The sequence below is a fragment of the Physella acuta genome, unplaced genomic scaffold, assembly GCF_028476545.2.
Source record: "Physella acuta isolate Inbredline_101_S28 unplaced genomic scaffold, ASM2847654v3 ptg002814l, whole genome shotgun sequence".
Classification (NCBI taxonomy): Eukaryota; Metazoa; Mollusca; class Gastropoda; family Physidae; genus Physella; species Physella acuta.
The window spans coordinates 1-24,929 of record NW_026734219.1 but is presented as its reverse complement, the minus strand read 5'-3'; the positions used below and the strand labels follow the sequence as shown (position 1 = coordinate 24,929).

Below are 24,929 nucleotides of genomic sequence, written 5' to 3'. Positions count from 1 at the left end.
TCTATTTTCTTTATATTAAAGTGAAATTAATACTGGTCCTGTGTGGACAGAAGTGTGATATTTTGACACATACTGGCCATGGACAAATGATTTTTTAAAACATAATTTAGATTAGTAAACAACGAAGGAGAGGAGCGGAGAGAAAATTTAAATATAAAAAAAAATATCTGTTTTTTATACCGGCTGCCGTTCGTTTGAGAACCGTCAAATAAAGAAAAAAATGTGCTGGTCAGCTCAAACGATTAACATTTTAAGCAAACAGTGACTGGTATAGAATAAATACCATATCACTCTGACTGACCAGCAGTGAGCTGTTTTTATTGAGAGAGAGAGACCAATCGTACATTATTGAAATTGAATGGGCCATTCCCGGAAGAACTGCAATACCGGGCCGACCCGTGGCGAGAGCGGAGCAAGCCCCGGGCATCCCGCCGAGTACCAAAAATCAGTTTAATATCGTAGTGACTCAATGAGCCACGTATCAGATATTAAGCTGATAAGAACAGATACTACACTTTGATCTTAGCCAAAAGGCCGAGAAGCGATAACGGTCACTGGACTACCGACGCCTCATATTCCGGAAAATTTCCTATCCGCTCCTCTGAAATGATTCCGTAAATATTCATCCGATTCCGCACACCGAAAATATTCCTTATTGCAGAAATCGCCGCCCATGCGACGTACGGCCGTTAGGCGGTGGGCGTTTTACAATCTGCCAAAGCGGAAAGGCGAATGTTAACGAAATCAATGAAACAAGTAACATTATGAATTTCTAAAAACTCAAACAAGGAAAAAAATATAGCGCCTTACCTTAACGTCGTAATAGTGGCTTCCCTTGACGCCCGCGCCGCCTTGATGTATATCGAATCGATCAACGCCCTGTTGTTTTACGTCTTTGGCGGGCGGCGCAAGGCGACTAGCGCTGTGGAACAAGCCAACGTTAAAAAGGTATAGGAAGAGACTGAGAAAGAAAAAGAATACAAAAAGGTGACGTGAGGTCGGCAGGAGAAAAGATGCGGAACAAAACCACAAAATTTAAATTTGTAAATTTAGATTTTTTTTTTTTTTTTTTTTTTTATTTATATTTTTTTTTCTTAAACGGATCATTGTTATTAATATTCTGCTGATTGTAATGTTTCATTTAACATTTTGAAATCAATTAGGATCAAGATATATGCAAATCGTTGAAGGAAAGAATACATTAAACAATGTACGTAACAATGTACGTCAGTTTAAAAATAAAAATGAATTTTTGTTTTTTTAAATTGAAATAACTTTTAAAAATTTACATTTAAATTTCTATTTTCTTTATATTAAAGTGAAATTAATACTGGTCCTGTGTGGACAGAAGTGTGATATTTTGACACATACTGGCCATGACAAATGATTTTTAAAACATAATTTAGATTAGTAAACAACGAAGGAGAGGAGCGGAGAGAAATTTTAAATATAAAAAAAAATATCTGTTTTTATACCGGCTGCCGTTCGTTTGAGAACCGTCAAATAAAGAAAAAAATGTGCTGGTCAGCTCAAACGATTAACATTTTAAGCAAACAGTGACTGGTATAGAATAAATACCATATCACTCTGACTGACCAGCAGTGAGCTGTTTTTATTGAGAGAGAGAGACCAATCGTACATTATTGAAATTGAATGGGCCATTCCCGGAAGAACTGCAATACCGGGCCGACCCGTGGCGAGAGCGGAGCAAGCCCCGGGCATCCCGCCGAGTACCAAAAATCAGTTTAATATCGTAGTGACTCAATGAGCCACGTATCAGATATTAAGCTGATAAGAACAGATACTACACTTTGATCTTAGCCAAAAGGCCGAGAAGCGATAACGGTCACTGGACTACCGACGCCTCATATTCCGGAAAATTTCCTATCCGCTCCTCTGAAATGATTCCGTAAATATTCATCCGATTCCGCACACCGAAAATATTCCTTATTGCAGAAATCGCCGCCCATGCGACGTACGGCCGTTAGGCGGTGGGCGTTTTACAATCTGCCAAAGCGGAAAGGCGAATGTTAACGAAATCAATGAAACAAGTAACATTATGAATTTCTAAAACTCAAACAAGGAAAAAAATATAGCGCCTTACCTTAACGTCGTAATAGTGGCTTCCCTTGACGCCCGCGCCGCCTTGATGTATATCGAATCGATCAACGCCCTGTTGTTTTACGTCTTTGGCGGGCGGCGCAAGGCGACTAGCGCTGTGGAACAAGCCAACGTTTAAAAAGGTATAGGAAGAGACTGAGAAAGAAAAAGAATACAAAAAGGTGACGTGAGGTCGGCAGGAGAAAAGATGCCGGAACAAAACCACAAAATTTAAATTTGTAAATTTAGATTTTTTTTTTTTTTTTTTTTTTATTTATATTTTTTTTTCTTAAACGGATCATTGTTATTAATATTCTGCTGATTGTAATGTTTCATTTAACATTTTGAAATCAATTAGGATCAAGATATATGCAAATCGTTGAAGGAAAGAATACATTAAACAATGTACGTAACAATGTACGTCAGTTTAAAAATAAAAATGAATTTTTGTTTTTTTAAATTGAAATAACTTTTAAAAATTTACATTTAAATTTCTATTTTCTTTATATTAAAGTGAAATTAATACTGGTCCTGTGTGGACAGAAGTGTGATATTTTGACACATACTGGCCATGACAAATGATTTTTAAAACATAATTTAGATTAGTAAACAACGAAGGAGAGGAGCGGAGAGAAATTTTAAATATAAAAAAAAAATATCTGTTTTTATACCGGCTGCCGTTCGTTTGAGAACCGTCAAATAAAGAAAAAAATGTGCTGGTCAGCTCAAACGATTAACATTTTAAGCAAACAGTGACTGGTATAGAATAAATACCATATCACTCTGACTGACCAGCAGTGAGCTGTTTTTATTGAGAGAGAGAGACCAATCGTACATTATTGAAATTGAATGGGCCATTCCCGGAAGAACTGCAATACCGGGCCGACCCGTGGCGAGAGCGGAGCAAGCCCCGGGCATCCCGCCGAGTACCAAAAATCAGTTTAATATCGGTAGTGACTCAATGAGCCACGTATCAGATATTAAGCTGATAAGAACAGATACTACACTTTGATCTTAGCCAAAAGGCCGAGAAGCGATAACGGTCACTGGACTACCGACGCCTCATATTCCGGAAAATTTCCTATCCGCTCCTCTGAAATGATTCCGTAAATATTCATCCGATTCCGCACACCGAAAATATTCCTTATTGCAGAAATCGCCGCCCATGCGACGTACGGCCGTTAGGCGGTGGGCGTTTTACAATCTGCCAAAGCGGAAAGGCGAATGTTAACGAAATCAATGAAACAAGTAACATTATGAATTTCTAAAACTCAAACAAGGAAAAAAATATAGCGCCTTACCTTAACGTCGTAATAGTGGCTTCCCTTGACGCCCGCGCCGCCTTGATGTATATCGAATCGATCAACGCCCTGTTGTTTTACGTCTTTGGCGGGCGGCGCAAGGCGACTAGCGCTGTGGAACAAGCCAACGTTAAAAAGGTATAGGAAGAGGACTGAGAAAGAAAAAGAATACAAAAAGGTGACGTGAGGTCGGCAGGAGAAAAGATGCGGAACAAAACCACAAAAATTTAAATTTGTAAATTTAGATTTTTTTTTTTTTTTTTTTTTTATTTATATTTTTTTTTCTTAAACGGATCATTGTTATTAATATTCTGCTGATTGTAATGTTTCATTTAACATTTTGAAATCAATTAGGATCAAGATATATGCAAATCGTTGAAGGAAAGAATACATTAAACAATGTACGTAACAATGTACGTCCAGTTTAAAAATAAAAATGAATTTTTGTTTTTTTAAATTGAAATAACTTTTAAAAATTTACATTTAAATTTCTATTTTCTTTATATTAAAGTGAAATTAATACTGGTCCTGTGTGGACAGAAGTGTGATATTTTGACACATACTGGCCATGACAAATGATTTTTAAAACATAATTTAGATTAGTAAACAACGAAGGAGAGGAGCGGAGAGAAATTTTAAATATAAAAAAAAATATCTGTTTTTATACCGGCTGCCCGTTCGTTTGAGAACCGTCAAATAAAGAAAAAATGTGCTGGTCAGCTCAAACGATTAACATTTTAAGCAAACAGTGACTGGTATAGAATAAATACCATATCACTCTGACTGACCAGCAGTGAGCTGTTTTTATTGAGAGAGAGAGACCAATCGTACATTATTGAAATTGAATGGGCCATTCCCGGAAGAACTGCAATACCGGCCGACCCGTGGCGAGAGCGGAGCAAGCCCCGGGCATCCCGCCGAGTACCAAAAAATCAGTTTAATATCGTAGTGACTCAATGAGCCACGTATCAGATATTAAGCTGATAAGAACAGATACTACACTTTGATCTTAGCCAAAAGGCCGAGAAGCGATAACGGTCACTGGACTACCGACGCCTCATATTCCGGAAAATTTCCTATCCGCTCCTCTGAAATGATTCCGTAAATATTCATCCGATTCCGCACACCGAAAATATTCCTTATTGCAGAAATCGCCGCCCATGCGACGTACGGCCGTTAGGCGGTGGGCGTTTTACAATCTGCCAAAGCGGAAAGGCGAATGTTAACGAAAATCAATGAAACAAGTAACATTATGAATTTCTAAAACTCAAACAAGGAAAAAAAATATAGCGCCTTACCTTAACGTCGTAATAGTGGCTTCCCTTGACGCCCGCGCCGCCTTGATGTATATCGAATCGATCAACGCCCTGTTGTTTTACGTCTTTGGCGGGCGGCGCAAGGCGACTAGCGCTGTGGAACAAGCCAACGTTAAAAAGGTATAGGAAGAGACTGAGAAAGAAAAAGAATACAAAAAGGTGACGTGAGGTCGGCAGGAGAAAAGATGCGGAACAAAACCACAAAATTTAAATTTGTAAATTTAGATTTTTTTTTTTTTTTTTTTTTTTATTTATATTTTTTTTTCTTAAACGGATCATTGTTATTAATATTCTGCTGATTGTAATGTTTCATTTAACATTTTGAAATCAATTAGGATCAAGATATATGCAAATCGTTGAAGGAAAGAATACATTAAACAATGTACGTAACAATGTACGTCAGTTTAAAAATAAAAATGAATTTTTGTTTTTTTAAATTGAAATAACTTTTAAAAATTTACATTTAAATTTCTATTTTCTTTATATTAAAGTGAAATTAATACTGGTCCTGTGTGGACAGAAGTGTGATATTTTGACACATACTGGCCATGACAAATGATTTTTAAAACATAATTTAGATTAGTAAACAACGAAGGAGAGGAGCGGAGAGAAATTTTAAATATAAAAAAAAATATCTGTTTTTATACCGGCTGCCGTTCGTTTGAGAACCGTCAAATAAAGAAAAAATGTGCTGGTCAGCTCAAACGATTAACATTTTAAGCAAACAGTGACTGGTATAGAATAAATACCATATCACTCTGACTGACCAGCAGTGAGCTGTTTTTATTGAGAGAGAGAGACCAATCGTACATTATTGAAATTGAATGGGCCATTCCCGGAAGAACTGCAATACCGGGCCGACCCGTGGCGAGAGCGGAGCAAGCCCCGGGCATCCCGCCGAGTACCAAAAATCAGTTTAATATCGTAGTGACTCAATGAGCCACGTATCAGATATTAAGCTGATAAGAACAGATACTACACTTTGATCTTAGCCAAAAGGCCGAGAAGCGATAACGGTCACTGGACTACCGACGCCTCATATTCCGGAAAATTTCCTATCCGCTCCTCTGAAATGATTCCGTAAATATTCATCCGATTCCGCACACCGAAAATATTCCTTATTGCAGAAATCGCCGCCCATGCGACGTACGGCCGTTAGGCGGTGGGCGTTTTACAATCTGCCAAAGCGGAAAGGCGAATGTTAACGAAATCAATGAAACAAGTAACATTATGAATTTCTAAAACTCAAACAAGGAAAAAAATATAGCGCCTTACCTTAACGTCGTAATAGTGGCTTCCCTTGACGCCCGCGCCGCCTTGATGTATATCGAATCGATCAACGCCCTGTTGTTTTACGTCTTTGGCGGGCGGCGCAAGGCGACTAGCGCTGTGGAACAAGCCAACGTTAAAAAGGTATAGGAAGAGACTGAGAAAGAAAAGAATACAAAAAGGTGACGTGAGGTCGGCAGGAGAAAAGATGCGGAACAAAACCACAAAATTTAAATTTGTAAATTTAGATTTTTTTTTTTTTTTTTTTTTTTATTTATATTTTTTTTTCTTAAACGGATCATTGTTATTAATATTCTGCTGATTGTAATGTTTCATTTAACATTTTGAAATCAATTAGGATCAAGATATATGCAAATCGTTGAAGGAAAGAATACATTAAACAATGTACGTAACAATGTACGTCAGTTTAAAAATAAAAATGAATTTTTGTTTTTTTAAATTGAAATAACTTTTAAAAATTTACATTTAAATTTCTATTTTCTTTATATTAAAGTGAAATTAATACTGGTCCTGTGTGGACAGAAGTGTGATATTTTGACACATACTGGCCATGACAAATGATTTTTAAAACATAATTTAGATTAGTAAACAACGAAGGAGAGGAGCGGAGAGAAATTTTAAATATAAAAAAAAATATCTGTTTTTTATACCGGCTGCCGTTCGTTTGAGAACCGTCAAATAAAGAAAAAAATGTGCTGGTCAGCTCAAACGATTAACATTTTAAGCAAACAGTGACTGGTATAGAATAAATACCATATCACTCTGACTGACCAGCAGTGAGCTGTTTTTATTGAGAGAGAGAGACCAATCGTACATTATTGAAATTGAATGGGCCATTCCCGGAAGAACTGCAATACCGGGCCGACCCGTGGCGAGAGCGGAGCAAGCCCCGGGCATCCCGCCGAGTACCAAAAATCAGTTTAATATCGTAGTGACTCAATGAGCCACGTATCAGATATTAAGCTGATAAGAACAGATACTACACTTTGATCTTAGCCAAAAGGCCGAGAAGCGATAACGGTCACTGGACTACCGACGCCTCATATTCCGGAAAATTTCCTATCCGCTCCTCTGAAATGATTCCGTAAATATTCATCCGATTCCGCACACCGAAAATATTCCTTATTGCAGAAATCGCCGCCCATGCGACGTACGGCCGTTAGGCGGTGGGCGTTTTACAATCTGCCAAAGCGGAAAGGCGAATGTTAACGAAATCAATGAAACAAGTAACATTATGAATTTCTAAAACTCAAACAAGGAAAAAAATATAGCGCCTTACCTTAACGTCGTAATAGTGGCTTCCCTTGACGCCCGCGCCGCCTTGATGTATATCGAATCGATCAACGCCCTGTTGTTTTACGTCTTTGGCGGGCGGCGCAAGGCGACTAGCGCTGTGGAACAAGCCAACGTTAAAAAGGTATAGGAAGAGACTGAGAAAGAAAAAGAATACAAAAAGGTGACGTGAGGTCGGCAGGAGAAAAGATGCGGAACAAAACCACAAAATTTAAATTTGTAAATTTAGATTTTTTTTTTTTTTTTTTTTTTATTTATATTTTTTTTTCTTAAACGGATCATTGTTATTAATATTCTGCTGATTGTAATGTTTCATTTAACATTTTGAAATCAATTAGGATCAAGATATATGCAAATCGTTGAAGGAAAGAATACATTAAACAATGTACGTAACAATGTACGTCAGTTTAAAAATAAAAATGAATTTTTGTTTTTTTTAAATTGAAATAACTTTTAAAAATTTACATTTAAATTTCTATTTTCTTTATATTAAAGTGAAATTAATACTGGTCCTGTGTGGACAGAAGTGTGATATTTTGACACATACTGGCCATGACAAATGATTTTTAAAACATAATTTAGATTAGTAAACAACGAAGGAGAGGAGCGGAGAGAAATTTTAAATATAAAAAAAAATATCTGTTTTTATACCGGCTGCCGTTCGTTTGAGAACCGTCAAATAAAGAAAAAAATGTGCTGGTCAGCTCAAACGATTAACATTTTAAGCAAACAGTGACTGGTATAGAATAAATACCATATCACTCTGACTGACCAGCAGTGAGCTGTTTTTATTGAGAGAGAGAGACCAATCGTACATTATTGAAATTGAATGGGCCATTCCCGGAAGAACTGCAATACCGGGCCGACCCGTGGCGAGAGCGGAGCAAGCCCCGGGCATCCCGCCGAGTACCAAAAATCAGTTTAATATCGTAGTGACTCAATGAGCCACGTATCAGATATTAAGCTGATAAGAACAGATACTACACTTTGATCTTAGCCAAAAGGCCGAGAAGCGATAACGGTCACTGGACTACCGACGCCTCATATTCCGGAAAATTTCCTATCCGCTCCTCTGAAATGATTCCGTAAATATTCATCCGATTCCGCACACCGAAAATATTCCTTATTGCAGAAATCGCCGCCCATGCGACGTACGGCCGTTAGGCGGTGGGGCGTTTTACAATCTGCCAAAGCGGAAAGGCGAATGTTAACGAAATCAATGAAACAAGTAACATTATGAATTTCTAAAACTCAAACAAGGGAAAAAAAATATAGCGCCTTACCTTAACGTCGTAATAGTGGCTTCCCTTGACGCCCGCGCCGCCTTGATGTATATCGAATCGATCAACGCCCCTGTTGTTTTACGTCTTTGGCGGGGCGGCGCAAGGCGACTAGCGCTGTGGAACAAGCCAACGTTAAAAAGGTATAGGAAGAGACTGAGAAAGAAAAAGAATACAAAAAGGTGACGTGGAGGTCGGCAGGAGAAAAGATGCGGAACAAAACCACAAAATTTAAATTTGTAAATTTAGATTTTTTTTTTTTTTTTTTTTTTATTTATATTTTTTTTTCTTAAACGGATCATTGTTATTAATATTCTGCTGATTGTAATGTTTTCATTTAACATTTTGAAATCAATTAGGATCAAGATATATGCAAATCGTTGAAGGAAAGAATACATTAAACAATGTACGTAACAATGTACGTCAGTTTAAAAATAAAAATGAATTTTTGTTTTTTTAAATTGAAATAACTTTTAAAAATTTACATTTAAATTTCTATTTTCTTTATATTAAAGTGAAATTAATACTGGTCCTGTGTGGACAGAAGTGTGATATTTTGACACATACTGGCCATGACAAATGATTTTTAAAAACATAATTTAGATTAGTAAACAACGAAGGAGAGGAGCGGAGAGAAATTTTAAATATAAAAAAAAATATCTGTTTTTATACCGGCTGCCGTTCGTTTGAGAACCGTCAAATAAAGAAAAAATGTGCTGGTCAGCTCAAACGATTAACATTTTAAGCAAACAGTGACTGGTATAGAATAAATACCATATCACTCTGACTGACCAGCAGTGAGCTGTTTTTATTGAGAGAGAGAGACCAATCGTACATTATTGAAATTGAATGGGCCATTCCCGGAAGAACTGCAATACCGGGCCGACCCGTGGCGAGAGCGGAGCAAGCCCCGGGCATCCCGCCGAGTACCAAAAAATCAGTTTAATATCGTAGTGACTCAATGAGCCACGTATCAGATATTAAGCTGATAAGAACAGATACTACACTTTGATCTTAGCCAAAAGGCCGAGAAGCGATAACGGTCACTGGACTACCGACGCCTCATATTCCGGAAAATTTCCTATCCGCTCCTCTGAAATGATTCCGTAAATATTCATCCGATTCCGCACACCGAAAATATTCCTTATTGCAGAAATCGCCGCCCATGCGACGTACGGCCGTTAGGCGGTGGGGCGTTTTACAATCTGCCAAAGCGGAAAGGCGAATGTTAACGAAATCAATGAAACAAGTAACATTATGAATTTCTAAAACTCAAACAAGGAAAAAAATATAGCGCCTTACCTTAACGTCGTAATAGTGGCTTCCCTTGACGCCCGCGCCGCCTTGATGTATATCGAATCGATCAACGCCCTGTTGTTTTACGTCTTTGGCGGGCGGCGCAAGGCGACTAGCGCTGTGGAACAAGCCAACGTTAAAAAGGTATAGGAAGAGACTGAGAAAGAAAAAGAATACAAAAAGGTGACGTGAGGTCGGCAGGAGAAAAGATGCGGAACAAAACCACAAAATTTAAATTTGTAAATTTAGATTTTTTTTTTTTTTTTTTTTTTATTTATATTTTTTTTTCTTAAACGGATCATTGTTATTAATATTCTGCTGATTGTAATGTTTCATTTAACATTTTGAAATCAATTAGGATCAAGATATATGCAAATCGTTGAAGGAAAGAATACATTAAACAATGTACGTAACAATGTACGTCAGTTTAAAAATAAAAATGAATTTTTGTTTTTTTAAATTGAAATAACTTTTAAAAATTTACATTTAAATTTCTATTTTCTTTATATTAAAGTGAAATTAATACTGGTCCTGTGTGGACAGAAGTGTGATATTTTGACACATACTGGCCATGACAAATGATTTTTAAAACATAATTTAGATTAGTAAACAACGAAGGAGAGGAGCGGAGAGAAATTTTAAATATAAAAAAAAAATATCTGTTTTTATACCGGCTGCCGTTCGTTTGAGAACCGTCAAATAAAGAAAAAATGTGCTGGTCAGCTCAAACGATTAACATTTTAAGCAAACAGTGACTGGTATAGAATAAATACCATATCACTCTGACTGACCAGCAGTGAGCTGTTTTTATTGAGAGAGAGAGACCAATCGTACATTATTGAAATTGAATGGGCCATTCCCGGAAGAACTGCAATACCGGGCCGACCCGTGGCGAGAGCGGAGCAAGCCCCGGGCATCCCGCCGAGTACCAAAAATCAGTTTAATATCGTAGTGACTCAATGAGCCACGTATCAGATATTAAGCTGATAAGAACAGATACTACACTTTGATCTTAGCCAAAAGGCCGAGAAGCGATAACGGTCACTGGACTACCGACGCCTCATATTCCGGAAAATTTCCTATCCGCTCCTCTGAAATGATTCCGTAAATATTCATCCGATTCCGCACACCGAAAATATTCCTTATTGCAGAAATCGCCGCCCATGCGACGTACGGCCGTTAGGCGGTGGGCGTTTTACAATCTGCCAAAGCGGAAAGGCGAATGTTAACGAAATCAATGAAACAAGTAACATTATGAATTTCTAAAACTCAAACAAGGAAAAAAATATAGCGCCTTACCTTAACGTCGTAATAGTGGCTTCCCTTGACGCCCGCGCCGCCTTGATGTATATCGAATCGATCAACGCCCTGTTGTTTTACGTCTTTGGCGGGCGGCGCAAGGCGACTAGCGCTGTGGAACAAGCCAACGTTAAAAAGGTATAGGAAGAGACTGAGAAAGAAAAAGAATACAAAAAGGTGACGTGAGGTCGGCAGGAGAAAAGATGCGGAACAAAACCACAAAATTTAAATTTGTAAATTTAGATTTTTTTTTTTTTTTTTTTTTTATTTATATTTTTTTTTTCTTAAACGGATCATTGTTATTAATATTCTGCTGATTGTAATGTTTCATTTAACATTTTGAAATCAATTAGGATCAAGATATATGCAAATCGTTGAAGGAAAGAATACATTAAACAATGTACGTAACAATGTACGTCAGTTTAAAAATAAAAATGAATTTTTGTTTTTTTAAATTGAAATAACTTTTAAAAATTTACATTTAAATTTCTATTTTCTTTATATTAAAGTGAAATTAATACTGGTCCTGTGTGGACAGAAGTGTGATATTTTGACACATACTGGCCATGACAAATGATTTTTAAAACATAATTTAGATTAGTAAACAACGAAGGAGAGGAGCGGAGAGAAATTTTAAATATAAAAAAAAAATATCTGTTTTTATACCGGCTGCCGTTCGTTTGAGAACCGTCAAATAAAGAAAAAATGTGCTGGTCAGCTCAAACGATTAACATTTTAAGCAAACAGTGACTGGTATAGAATAAATACCATATCACTCTGACTGACCAGCAGTGAGCTGTTTTTATTGAGAGAGAGAGACCAATCGTACATTATTGAAATTGAATGGGCCATTCCCGGAAGAACTGCAATACCGGGCCGACCCGTGGCGAGAGCGGAGCAAGCCCCGGGCATCCCGCCGAGTACCAAAAATCAGTTTAATATCGTAGTGACTCAATGAGCCACGTATCAGATATTAAGCTGATAAGAACAGATACTACACTTTGATCTTAGCCAAAAGGCCGAGAAGCGATAACGGTCACTGGACTACCGACGCCTCATATTCCGGAAAATTTCCTATCCGCTCCTCTGAAATGATTCCGTAAATATTCATCCGATTCCGCACACCGAAAATATTCCTTATTGCAGAAATCGCCGCCCATGCGACGTACGGCCGTTAGGCGGTGGGCGTTTTACAATCTGCCAAAGCGGAAAGGCGAATGTTAACGAAATCAATGAAACAAGTAACATTATGAATTTCTAAAACTCAAACAAGGAAAAAAATATAGCGCCTTACCTTAACGTCGTAATAGTGGCTTCCCTTGACGCCCGCGCCGCCTTGATGTATATCGAATCGATCAACGCCCTGTTGTTTTACGTCTTTGGCGGGCGGCGCAAGGCGACTAGCGCTGTGGAACAAGCCAACGTTAAAAAGGTATAGGAAGAGACTGAGAAAGAAAAAGAATACAAAAAGGTGACGTGAGGTCGGCAGGAGAAAAGATGCGGAACAAAACCACAAAATTTAAATTTGTAAATTTAGATTTTTTTTTTTTTTTTTTTTTTATTTATATTTTTTTTTCTTAAACGGATCATTGTTATTAATATTCTGCTGATTGTAATGTTTCATTTAACATTTTGAAATCAATTAGGATCAAGATATATGCAAATCGTTGAAGGAAAGAATACATTAAACAATGTACGTAACAATGTACGTCAGTTTAAAAATAAAAATGAATTTTTGTTTTTTTAAATTGAAATAACTTTTAAAAATTTACATTTAAATTTCTATTTTCTTTATATTAAAGTGAAATTAATACTGGTCCTGTGTGGACAGAAGTGTGATATTTTGACACATACTGGCCATGACAAATGATTTTTAAAACATAATTTAGATTAGTAAACAACGAAGGAGAGGAGCGGAGAGAAATTTTAAATATAAAAAAAAATATCTGTTTTTATACCGGCTGCCGTTCGTTTGAGAACCGTCAAATAAAGAAAAAATGTGCTGGTCAGCTCAAACGATTAACATTTTAAGCAAACAGTGACTGGTATAGAATAAATACCATATCACTCTGACTGACCAGCAGTGAGCTGTTTTTATTGAGAGAGAGAGACCAATCGTACATTATTGAAATTGAATGGGCCATTCCCGGAAGAACTGCAATACCGGGCCGACCCGTGGCGAGAGCGGAGCAAGCCCCGGGCATCCCGCCGAGTACCAAAAATCAGTTTAATATCGTAGTGACTCAATGAGCCACGTATCAGATATTAAGCTGATAAGAACAGATACTACACTTTGATCTTAGCCAAAAGGCCGAGAAGCGATAACGGTCACTGGACTACCGACGCCTCATATTCCGGAAAATTTCCTATCCGCTCCTCTGATATGATTCCGTAAATATTCATCCGATTCCGCACACCGAAAATATTCCTTATTGCAGAAATCGCCGCCCATGCGACGTACGGCCGTTAGGCGGTGGGCGTTTTACAATCTGCCAAAGCGGAAAGGCGAATGTTAACGAAATCAATGAAACAAGTAACATTATGAATTTCTAAAACTCAAACAAGGAAAAAAAATATAGCGCCTTACCTTAACGTCGTAATAGTGGCTTCCCTTGACGCCCGCGCCGCCTTGATGTATATCGAATCGATCAACGCCCTGTTGTTTTACGTCTTTGGCGGGCGGCGCAAGGCGACTAGCGCTGTGGAACAAGCCAACGTTAAAAAGGTATAGGAAGAGACTGAGAAAGAAAAAGAATACAAAAAGGTGACGTGAGGTCGGCAGGAGAAAAGATGCGGAACAAAACCACAAAATTTAAATTTGTAAATTTAGATTTTTTTTTTTTTTTTTTTTTTATTTATATTTTTTTTTCTTAAACGGATCATTGTTATTAATATTCTGCTGATTGTAATGTTTCATTTAACATTTTGAAATCAATTAGGATCAAGATATATGCAAATCGTTGAAGGAAAGAATACATTAAACAATGTACGTAACAATGTACGTCAGTTTAAAAATAAAAATGAATTTTTGTTTTTTTAAATTGAAATAACTTTTAAAAATTTACATTTAAATTTCTATTTTCTTTATATTAAAGTGAAATTAATACTGGTCCTGTGTGGACAGAAGTGTGATATTTTGACACATACTGGCCATGACAAATGATTTTTAAAACATAATTTAGATTAGTAAACAACGAAGGAGAGGAGCGGAGAGAAATTTTAAATATAAAAAAAAATATCTGTTTTTATACCGGCTGCCGTTCGTTTGAGAACCGTCAAATAAAGAAAAAATGTGCTGGTCAGCTCAAACGATTAACATTTTAAGCAAACAGTGACTGGTATAGAATAAATACCATATCACTCTGACTGACCAGCAGTGAGCTGTTTTTATTGAGAGAGAGAGACCAATCGTACATTATTGAAATTGAATGGGCCATTCCCGGAAGAACTGCAATACCGGGCCGACCCGTGGCGAGAGCGGAGCAAGCCCCGGGCATCCCGCCGAGTACCAAAAATCAGTTTAATATCGTAGTGACTCAATGAGCCACGTATCAGATATTAAGCTGATAAGAACAGATACTACACTTTGATCTTAGCCAAAAGGCCGAGAAGCGATAACGGTCACTGGACTACCGACGCCTCATATTCCGGAAAATTTCCTATCCGCTCCTCTGAAATGATTCCGTAAATATTCATCCGATTCCGCACACCGAAAATATTCCTTATTGCAGAAATCGCCGCCCATGCGACGTACGGCCGTTAGGCGGTGGGCGTTTTACAATCTGCCAAAGCGGAAAGGCGAATGTTAACGAAATCAATGAAACAAGTAACATTATGAATTTCTAAAACTCAAACAAGGAAAAAAATATAGCGCCTTACCTTAACGTCGTAATAGTGGCTTCCCTTGACGCCCGCGCCGCCTTGATGTATATCGAATCGATCAACGCCCTGTTGTTTTACGTCTTTGGCGGGCGGCGCAAGGCGACTAGCGCTGTGGAACAAGCCAACGTTAAAAAGGTATAGGAAGAGACTGAGAAAGAAAAAGAATACAAAAAGGTGACGTGAGGTCGGCAGGAGAAAAGATGCGGAACAAAACCACAAAATTTAAATTTGTAAATTTAGATTTTTTTTTTTTTTTTTTTTTATTTATATTTTTTTTTCTTAAACGGATCATTGTTATTAATATTCTGCTGATTGTAATGTTTCATTTAACATTTTGAAATCAATTAGGATCAAGATATATGCAAATCGTTGAAGGAAAGAATACATTAAACAATGTACGTAACAATGTACGTCAGTTTAAAAATAAAAATGAATTTTTGTTTTTTTAAATTGAAATAACTTTTAAAAATTTACATTTAAATTTCTATTTTCTTTATATTAAAGTGAAATTAATACTGGTCCTGTGTGGACAGAAGTGTGATATTTTGACACATACTGGCCATGACAAATGATTTTTAAAACATAATTTAGATTAGTAAACAACGAAGGAGAGGAGCGGAGAGAAATTTTAAATATAAAAAAAAATATCTGTTTTTATACCGGCTGCCGTTCGTTTGAGAACCGTCAAATAAAGAAAAAATGTGCTGGTCAGCTCAAACGATTAACATTTTAAGCAAACAGTGACTGGTATAGAATAAATACCATATCACTCTGACTGACCAGCAGTGAGCTGTTTTTATTGAGAGAGAGAGACCAATCGTACATTATTGAAATTGAATGGGCCATTCCCGGAAGAACTGCAATACCGGGCCGACCCGTGGCGAGAGCGGAGCAAGCCCCGGGCATCCCGCCGAGTACCAAAAATCAGTTTAATATCGTAGTGACTCAATGAGCCACGTATCAGATATTAAGCTGATAAGAACAGATACTACACTTTGATCTTAGCCAAAAGGCCGAGAAGCGATAACGGTCACTGGACTACCGACGCCTCATATTCCGGAAAATTTCCTATCCGCTCCTCTGAAATGATTCCGTAAATATTCATCCGATTCCGCACACCGAAAATATTCCTTATTGCAGAAATCGCCGCCCATGCGACGTACGGCCGTTAGGCGGTGGGCGTTTTACAATCTGCCAAAGCGGAAAGGCGAATGTTAACGAAATCAATGAAACAAGTAACATTATGAATTTCTAAAACTCAAACAAGGAAAAAAATATAGCGCCTTACCTTAACGTCGTAATAGTGGCTTCCCTTGACGCCCGCGCCGCCTTGATGTATATCGAATCGATCAACGCCCTGTTGTTTTACGTCTTTGGCGGGCGGCGCAAGGCGACTAGCGCTGTGGAACAAGCCAACGTTAAAAAGGTATAGGAAGAGACTGAGAAAGAAAAAGAATACAAAAAGGTGACGTGAGGTCGGCAGGAGAAAAGATGCGGAACAAAACCACAAAATTTAAATTTGTAAATTTAGATTTTTTTTTTTTTTTTTTTTTTATTTATATTTTTTTTTCTTAAACGGATCATTGTTATTAATATTCTGCTGATTGTAATGTTTCATTTAACATTTTGAAATCAATTAGGATCAAGATATATGCAAATCGTTGAAGGAAAGAATACATTAAACAATGTACGTAACAATGTACGTCAGTTTAAAAATAAAAATGAATTTTTGTTTTTTTAAATTGAAATAACTTTTAAAAATTTACATTTAAATTTCTATTTTCTTTATATTAAAGTGAAATTAATACTGGTCCTGTGTGGACAGAAGTGTGATATTTTGACACATACTGGCCATGACAAATGATTTTTAAAACATAATTTAGATTAGTAAACAACGAAGGAGAGGAGCGGAGAGAAATTTTAAATATAAAAAAAAATATCTGTTTTTATACCGGCTGCCGTTCGTTTGAGAACCGTCAAATAAAGAAAAAATGTGCTGGTCAGCTCAAACGATTAACATTTTAAGCAAACAGTGACTGGTATAGAATAAATACCATATCACTCTGACTGACCAGCAGTGAGCTGTTTTTATTGAGAGAGAGAGACCAATCGTACATTATTGAAATTGAATGGGCCATTCCCGGAAGAACTGCAATACCGGGCCGACCCGTGGCGAGAGCGGAGCAAGCCCCGGGCATCCCGCCGAGTACCAAAAATCAGTTTAATATCGTAGTGACTCAATGAGCCACGTATCAGATATTAAGCTGATAAGAACAGATACTACACTTTGATCTTAGCCAAAAGGCCGAGAAGCGATAACGGTCACTGGACTACCGACGCCTCATATTCCGGAAAATTTCCTATCCGCTCCTCTGAAATGATTCCGTAAATATTCATCCGATTCCGCACACCGAAAATATTCCTTATTGCAGAAATCGCCGCCCATGCGACGTACGGCCGTTAGGCGGTGGGCGTTTTACAATCTGCCAAAGCGGAAAGGCGAATGTTAACGAAATCAATGAAACAAGTAACATTATGAATTTCTAAAACTCAAACAAGGAAAAAAATATAGCGCCTTACCTTAACGTCGTAATAGTGGCTTCCCTTGACGCCCGCGCCGCCTTGATGTATATCGAATCGATCAACGCCCTGTTGTTTTACGTCTTTGGCGGGCGGCGCAAGGCGACTAGCGCTGTGGAACAAGCCAACGTTAAAAAGGTATAGGAAGAGACTGAGAAAGAAAAAGAATACAAAAAGGTGACGTGAGGTCGGCAGGAGAAAAGATGCGGAACAAAACCACAAAATTTAAATTTGTAAATTTAGATTTTTTTTTTTTTTTTTTTTTATTTATATTTTTTTTTCTTAAACGGATCATTGTTATTAATATTCTGCTGATTGTAATGTTTCATTTAACATTTTGAAATCAATTAGGATCAAGATATATGCAAATCGTTGAAGGAAAGAATACATTAAACAATGTACGTAACAATGTACGTCAGTTTAAAAATAAAAATGAATTTTTGTTTTTTTAAATTGAAATAACTTTTAAAAATTTACATTTAAATTTCTATTTTCTTTATATTAAAGTGAAATTAATACTGGTCCTGTGTGGACAGAAGTGTGATATTTTGACACATACTGGCCATGACAAATGATTTTTAAAACATAATTTAGATTAGTAAACAACGAAGGAGAGGAGCGGAGAGAAATTTTAAATATAAAAAAAAATATCTGTTTTTATACCGGCTGCCGTTCGTTTGAGAACCGTCAAATAAAGAAAAAATGTGCTGGTCAGCTCAAACGATTAACATTTTAAGCAAACAGTGACTGGTATAGAATAAATACCATATCACTCTGACTGACCAGCAGTGAGCTGTTTTTATTGAGAGAGAGAGACCAATCGTACATTATTGAAATTGAATGGGCCATTCCCGGAAGAACTGCAATACCGGGCCGACCCGTGGCGAGAGCGGAGCAAGCCCCGGGCATCCCGCCGAGTACCAAAAATCAGTTTAATATCGTAGTGACTCAATGAGCCACGTATCAGATATTAAGCTGATAAGAACAGATACTACACTTTGATCTTAGCCAAAAGGCCGAGAAGCGATAACGGTCACTGGACTACCGACGCCTCATATTCCGGAAAATTTCCTATCCGCTCCTCTGAAATGATTCCGTAAATATTCATCCGATTCCGCACACCGAAAATATTCCTTATTGCAGAAATCGCCGCCCATGCGACGTACGGCCGTTAGGCGGTGGGCGTTTTACAATCTGCCAAAGCGGAAAGGCGAATGTTAACGAAATCAATGAAACAAGTAACATTATGAATTTCTAAAACTCAAACAAGGAAAAAAATATAGCGCCTTACCTTAACGTCGTAATAGTGGCTTCCCTTGACGCCCGCGCCGCCTTGATGTATATCGAATCGATCAACGCCCTGTTGTTTTACGTCTTTGGCGGGCGGCGCAAGGCGACTAGCGCTGTGGAACAAGCCAACGTTAAAAAGGTATAGGAAGAGACTGAGAAAGAAAAAGAATACAAAAAGGTGACGTGAGGTCGGCAGGAGAAAAGATGCGGAACAAAACCACAAAATTTAAATTTGTAAATTTAGATTTTTTTTTTTTTTTTTTTTTTATTTATATTTTTTTTTCTTAAACGGATCATTGTTATTAATATTCTGCTGATTGTAATGTTTCATTTAACATTTTGAAATCAATTAGGATCAAGATATATGCAAATCGTTGAAGGAAAGAATACATTAAACAATGTACGTAACAATGTACGTCAGTTTAAAAATAAAAATGAATTTTTGTTTTTTTAAATTGAAATAACTTTTAAAAATTTACATTTAAATTTCTATTTTCTTTATATTAAAGTGAAATTAATACTGGTCCTGTGTGGACAGAAGTGTGATATTTTGACACATACTGGCCATGACAAATGATTTTTAAAACATAATTTAGATTAGTAAACAACGAAGGAGAGGAGCGGAGAGAAATTTTAAATATAAAAAAAAATATCTGTTTTTATACCGGCTGCCGTTCGTTTGAGAACCGTCAAATAAAGAAAAAATGTGCTGGTCAGCTCAAACGATTAACATTTTAAGCAAACAGTGACTGGTATAGAATAAATACCATATCACTCTGACTGACCAGCAGTGAGCTGTTTTTATTGAGAGAGAGAGACCAATCGTACATTATTGAAATTGAATGGGCCATTCCCGGAAGAACTGCAATACCGGGCCGACCCGTGGCGAGAGCGGAGCAAGCCCCGGGCATCCCGCCGAGTACCAAAAATCAGTTTAATATCGTAGTGACTCAATGAGCCACGTATCAGATATTAAGCTGATAAGAACAGATACTACACTTTGATCTTAGCCAAAAGGCCGAGAAGCGATAACGGTCACTGGACTACCGACGCCTCATATTCCGGAAAATTTCCTATCCGCTCCTCTGAAATGATTCCGTAAATATTCATCCGATTCCGCACACCGAAAATATTCCTTATTGCAGAAATCGCCGCCCATGCGACGTACGGCCGTTAGGCGGTGGGCGTTTTACAATCTGCCAAAGCGGAAAGGCGAATGTTAACGAAATCAATGAAACAAGTAACATTATGAATTTCTAAAACTCAAACAAGGAAAAAAATATAGCGCCTTACCTTAACGTCGTAATAGTGGCTTCCCTTGACGCCCGCGCCGCCTTGATGTATATCGAATCGATCAACGCCCTGTTGTTTTACGTCTTTGGCGGGCGGCGCAAGGCGACTAGCGCTGTGGAACAAGCCAACGTTAAAAAGGTATAGGAAGAGACTGAGAAAGAAAAAGAATACAAAAAGGTGACGTGAGGTCGGCAGGAGAAAAGATGCGGAACAAAACCACAAAATTTAAATTTGTAAATTTAGATTTTTTTTTTTTTTTTTTTTTTATTTATATTTTTTTTTCTTAAACGGATCATTGTTATTAATATTCTGCTGATTGTAATGTTTCATTTAACATTTTGAAATCAATTAGGATCAAGATATATGCAAATCGTTGAAGGAAAGAATACATTAAACAATGTACGTAACAATGTACGTCAGTTTAAAAATAAAAATGAATTTTTGTTTTTTTAAATTGAAATAACTTTTAAAAATTTACATTTAAATTTCTATTTTCTTTATATTAAAGTGAAATTAATACTGGTCCTGTGTGGACAGAAGTGTGATATTTTGACACATACTGGCCATGACAAATGATTTTTAAAACATAATTTAGATTAGTAAACAACGAAGGAGAGGAGCGGAGAGAAATTTTAAATATAAAAAAAAATATCTGTTTTTATACCGGCTGCCGTTCGTTTGAGAACCGTCAAATAAAGAAAAAATGTGCTGGTCAGCTCAAACGATTAACATTTTAAGCAAACAGTGACTGGTATAGAATAAATACCATATCACTCTGACTGACCAGCAGTGAGCTGTTTTTATTGAGAGAGAGAGACCAATCGTACATTATTGAAATTGAATGGGCCATTCCCGGAAGAACTGCAATACCGGGCCGACCCGTGGCGAGAGCGGAGCAAGCCCCGGGCATCCCGCCGAGTACCAAAAATCAGTTTAATATCGTAGTGACTCAATGAGCCACGTATCAGATATTAAGCTGATAAGAACAGATACTACACTTTGATCTTAGCCAAAAGGCCGAGAAGCGATAACGGTCACTGGACTACCGACGCCTCATATTCCGGAAAATTTCCTATCCGCTCCTCTGAAATGATTCCGTAAATATTCATCCGATTCCGCACACCGAAAATATTCCTTATTGCAGAAATCGCCGCCCATGCGACGTACGGCCGTTAGGCGGTGGGCGTTTTACAATCTGCCAAAGCGGAAAGGCGAATGTTAACGAAATCAATGAAACAAGTAACATTATGAATTTCTAAAACTCAAACAAGGAAAAAAATATAGCGCCTTACCTTAACGTCGTAATAGTGGCTTCCCTTGACGCCCGCGCCGCCTTGATGTATATCGAATCGATCAACGCCCTGTTGTTTTACGTCTTTGGCGGGCGGCGCAAGGCGACTAGCGCTGTGGAACAAGCCAACGTTAAAAAGGTATAGGAAGAGACTGAGAAAGAAAAAGAATACAAAAAGGTGACGTGAGGTCGGCAGGAGAAAAGATGCGGAACAAAACCACAAAATTTAAATTTGTAAATTTAGATTTTTTTTTTTTTTTTTTTTTATTTATATTTTTTTTTTCTTAAACGGATCATTGTTATTAATATTCTGCTGATTGTAATGTTTCATTTAACATTTTGAAATCAATTAGGATCAAGATATATGCAAATCGTTGAAGGAAAGAATACATTAAACAATGTACGTAACAATGTACGTCAGTTTAAAAATAAAAATGAATTTTTGTTTTTTTAAATTGAAATAACTTTTAAAAATTTACATTTAAATTTCTATTTTCTTTATATTAAAGTGAAATTAATACTGGTCCTGTGTGGACAGAAGTGTGATATTTTGACACATACTGGCCATGACAAATGATTTTTAAAACATAATTTAGATTAGTAAACAACGAAGGAGAGGAGCGGAGAGAAATTTTAAATATAAAAAAAAATATCTGTTTTTATACCGGCTGCCGTTCGTTTGAGAACCGTCAAATAAAGAAAAAATGTGCTGGTCAGCTCAAACGATTAACATTTTAAGCAAACAGTGACTGGTATAGAATAAATACCATATCACTCTGACTGACCAGCAGTGAGCTGTTTTTATTGAGAGAGAGAGACCAATCGTACATTATTGAAATTGAATGGGCCATTCCCGGAAGAACTGCAATACCGGGCCGACCCGTGGCGAGAGCGGAGCAAGCCCCGGGCATCCCGCCGAGTACCAAAAATCAGTTTAATATCGTAGTGACTCAATGAGCCACGTATCAGATATTAAGCTGATAAGAACAGATACTACACTTTGATCTTAGCCAAAAGGCCGAGAAGCGATAACGGTCACTGGACTACCGACGCCTCATATTCCGGAAAATTTCCTATCCGCTCCTCTGAAATGATTCCGTAAATATTCATCCGATTCCGCACACCGAAAATATTCCTTATTGCAGAAATCGCCGCCCATGCGACGTACGGCCGTTAGGCGGTGGGCGTTTTACAATCTGCCAAAGCGGAAAGGCGAATGTTAACGAAATCAATGAAACAAGTAACATTATGAATTTCTAAAACTCAAACAAGGAAAAAAATATAGCGCCTTACCTTAACGTCGTAATAGTGGCTTCCCTTGACGCCCGCGCCGCCTTGATGTATATCGAATCGATCAACGCCCTGTTGTTTTACGTCTTTGGCGGGCGGCGCAAGGCGACTAGCGCTGTGGAACAAGCCAACGTTAAAAAGGTATAGGAAGAGACTGAGAAAGAAAAAGAATACAAAAAGGTGACGTGAGGTCGGCAGGAGAAAAGATGCGGAACAAAACCACAAAATTTAAATTTGTAAATTTAGATTTTTTTTTTTTTTTTTTTTTTATTTATATTTTTTTTTCTTAAACGGATCATTGTTATTAATATTCTGCTGATTGTAATGTTTCATTTAACATTTTGAAATCAATTAGGATCAAGATATATGCAAATCGTTGAAGGAAAGAATACATTAAACAATGTACGTAACAATGTACGTCAGTTTAAAAATAAAAATGAATTTTTGTTTTTTTAAATTGAAATAACTTTTAAAAATTTACATTTAAATTTCTATTTTCTTTATATTAAAGTGAAATTAATACTGGTCCTGTGTGGACAGAAGTGTGATATTTTGACACATACTGGCCATGACAAATGATTTTTAAAACATAATTTAGATTAGTAAACAACGAAGGAGAGGAGCGGAGAGAAATTTTAAATATAAAAAAAAATATCTGTTTTTATACCGGCTGCCGTTCGTTTGAGAACCGTCAAATAAAGAAAAAATGTGCTGGTCAGCTCAAACGATTAACATTTTAAGCAAACAGTGACTGGTATAGAATAAATACCATATCACTCTGACTGACCAGCAGTGAGCTGTTTTTATTGAGAGAGAGAGACCAATCGTACATTATTGAAATTGAATGGGCCATTCCCGGAAGAACTGCAATACCGGGCCGACCCGTGGCGAGAGCGGAGCAAGCCCCGGGCATCCCGCCGAGTACCAAAAATCAGTTTAATATCGTAGTGACTCAATGAGCCACGTATCAGATATTAAGCTGATAAGAACAGATACTACACTTTGATCTTAGCCAAAAGGCCGAGAAGCGATAACGGTCACTGGACTACCGACGCCTCATATTCCGGAAAATTTCCTATCCGCTCCTCTGAAATGATTCCGTAAATATTCATCCGATTCCGCACACCGAAAATATTCCTTATTGCAGAAATCGCCGCCCATGCGACGTACGGCCGTTAGGCGGTGGGCGTTTTACAATCTGCCAAAGCGGAAAGGCGAATGTTAACGAAATCAATGAAACAAGTAACATTATGAATTTCTAAAACTCAAACAAGGAAAAAAATATAGCGCCTTACCTTAACGTCGTAATAGTGGCTTCCCTTGACGCCCGCGCCGCCTTGATGTATATCGAATCGATCAACGCCCTGTTGTTTTACGTCTTTGGCGGGCGGCGCAAGGCGACTAGCGCTGTGGAACAAGCCAACGTTAAAAAGGTATAGGAAGAGACTGAGAAAGAAAAAGAATACAAAAAGGTGACGTGAGGTCGGCAGGAGAAAAGATGCGGAACAAAACCACAAAATTTAAATTTGTAAATTTAGATTTTTTTTTTTTTTTTTTTTTATTTATATTTTTTTTTCTTAAACGGATCATTGTTATTAATATTCTGCTGATTGTAATGTTTCATTTAACATTTTGAAATCAATTAGGATCAAGATATATGCAAATCGTTGAAGGAAAGAATACATTAAACAATGTACGTAACAATGTACGTCAGTTTAAAAATAAAAATGAATTTTTGTTTTTTTAAATTGAAATAACTTTTAAAAATTTACATTTAAATTTCTATTTTCTTTATATTAAAGTGAAATTAATACTGGTCCTGTGTGGACAGAAGTGTGATATTTTGACACATACTGGCCATGACAAATGATTTTTAAAACATAATTTAGATTAGTAAACAACGAAGGAGAGGAGCGGAGAGAAATTTTAAATATAAAAAAAAATATCTGTTTTTATACCGGCTGCCGTTCGTTTGAGAACCGTCAAATAAAGAAAAAATGTGCTGGTCAGCTCAAACGATTAACATTTTAAGCAAACAGTGACTGGTATAGAATAAATACCATATCACTCTGACTGACCAGCAGTGAGCTGTTTTTATTGAGAGAGAGAGACCAATCGTACATTATTG

General features: G+C 37.2%; 19 non-coding genes across 19 annotated transcripts; all 19 read right to left on the bottom strand.

Moving 5' to 3' along the window:
- Positions 1-353: 353 nt before the first annotated feature.
- Positions 354-546, bottom strand: LOC131934391 (U2 spliceosomal RNA). The gene has a single exon (XR_009385700.1). It is a non-coding gene; the product is annotated as a U2 spliceosomal RNA (small nuclear RNA).
- A 1,102-nt stretch (positions 547-1,648) lies between these two features.
- LOC131934389 (U2 spliceosomal RNA) lies at positions 1,649-1,841 on the bottom strand. The gene has a single exon (XR_009385698.1). It is a non-coding gene; the product is annotated as a U2 spliceosomal RNA (small nuclear RNA).
- Positions 1,842-2,944: 1,103 nt separating this feature from the next.
- LOC131934392 (U2 spliceosomal RNA) lies at positions 2,945-3,138 on the bottom strand. The gene has a single exon (XR_009385701.1). It is a non-coding gene; the product is annotated as a U2 spliceosomal RNA (small nuclear RNA).
- Positions 3,139-4,241: 1,103 nt separating this feature from the next.
- Positions 4,242-4,434, bottom strand: LOC131934394 (U2 spliceosomal RNA). Its single transcript, XR_009385703.1, has one exon. It is a non-coding gene; the product is annotated as a U2 spliceosomal RNA (small nuclear RNA).
- A 1,102-nt stretch (positions 4,435-5,536) lies between these two features.
- Positions 5,537-5,729, bottom strand: LOC131934388 (U2 spliceosomal RNA). The gene has a single exon (XR_009385697.1). It is a non-coding gene; the product is annotated as a U2 spliceosomal RNA (small nuclear RNA).
- A 1,101-nt stretch (positions 5,730-6,830) lies between these two features.
- On the bottom strand, positions 6,831-7,023 carry LOC131934387 (U2 spliceosomal RNA). The gene has a single exon (XR_009385696.1). It is a non-coding gene; the product is annotated as a U2 spliceosomal RNA (small nuclear RNA).
- A 1,101-nt stretch (positions 7,024-8,124) lies between these two features.
- LOC131934386 (U2 spliceosomal RNA) lies at positions 8,125-8,317 on the bottom strand. The gene has a single exon (XR_009385695.1). It is a non-coding gene; the product is annotated as a U2 spliceosomal RNA (small nuclear RNA).
- Positions 8,318-9,424: 1,107 nt separating this feature from the next.
- On the bottom strand, positions 9,425-9,618 carry LOC131934393 (U2 spliceosomal RNA). The gene has a single exon (XR_009385702.1). It is a non-coding gene; the product is annotated as a U2 spliceosomal RNA (small nuclear RNA).
- Positions 9,619-10,719: 1,101 nt separating this feature from the next.
- LOC131934385 (U2 spliceosomal RNA) lies at positions 10,720-10,912 on the bottom strand. The gene has a single exon (XR_009385694.1). It is a non-coding gene; the product is annotated as a U2 spliceosomal RNA (small nuclear RNA).
- Positions 10,913-12,013: 1,101 nt separating this feature from the next.
- LOC131934384 (U2 spliceosomal RNA) lies at positions 12,014-12,206 on the bottom strand. Its single transcript, XR_009385693.1, has one exon. It is a non-coding gene; the product is annotated as a U2 spliceosomal RNA (small nuclear RNA).
- Positions 12,207-13,305: 1,099 nt separating this feature from the next.
- On the bottom strand, positions 13,306-13,498 carry LOC131934383 (U2 spliceosomal RNA). The gene has a single exon (XR_009385692.1). It is a non-coding gene; the product is annotated as a U2 spliceosomal RNA (small nuclear RNA).
- Positions 13,499-14,598: 1,100 nt separating this feature from the next.
- Positions 14,599-14,791, bottom strand: LOC131934382 (U2 spliceosomal RNA). Its single transcript, XR_009385691.1, has one exon. It is a non-coding gene; the product is annotated as a U2 spliceosomal RNA (small nuclear RNA).
- A 1,098-nt stretch (positions 14,792-15,889) lies between these two features.
- On the bottom strand, positions 15,890-16,082 carry LOC131934381 (U2 spliceosomal RNA). The gene has a single exon (XR_009385690.1). It is a non-coding gene; the product is annotated as a U2 spliceosomal RNA (small nuclear RNA).
- Positions 16,083-17,181: 1,099 nt separating this feature from the next.
- Positions 17,182-17,374, bottom strand: LOC131934380 (U2 spliceosomal RNA). Its single transcript, XR_009385689.1, has one exon. It is a non-coding gene; the product is annotated as a U2 spliceosomal RNA (small nuclear RNA).
- A 1,098-nt stretch (positions 17,375-18,472) lies between these two features.
- Positions 18,473-18,665, bottom strand: LOC131934397 (U2 spliceosomal RNA). The gene has a single exon (XR_009385706.1). It is a non-coding gene; the product is annotated as a U2 spliceosomal RNA (small nuclear RNA).
- Positions 18,666-19,764: 1,099 nt separating this feature from the next.
- Positions 19,765-19,957, bottom strand: LOC131934396 (U2 spliceosomal RNA). Its single transcript, XR_009385705.1, has one exon. It is a non-coding gene; the product is annotated as a U2 spliceosomal RNA (small nuclear RNA).
- A 1,099-nt stretch (positions 19,958-21,056) lies between these two features.
- Positions 21,057-21,249, bottom strand: LOC131934395 (U2 spliceosomal RNA). The gene has a single exon (XR_009385704.1). It is a non-coding gene; the product is annotated as a U2 spliceosomal RNA (small nuclear RNA).
- A 1,099-nt stretch (positions 21,250-22,348) lies between these two features.
- On the bottom strand, positions 22,349-22,541 carry LOC131934390 (U2 spliceosomal RNA). Its single transcript, XR_009385699.1, has one exon. It is a non-coding gene; the product is annotated as a U2 spliceosomal RNA (small nuclear RNA).
- Positions 22,542-23,640: 1,099 nt separating this feature from the next.
- On the bottom strand, positions 23,641-23,833 carry LOC131934379 (U2 spliceosomal RNA). Its single transcript, XR_009385688.1, has one exon. It is a non-coding gene; the product is annotated as a U2 spliceosomal RNA (small nuclear RNA).
- Positions 23,834-24,929: the final 1,096 nt, after the last annotated feature.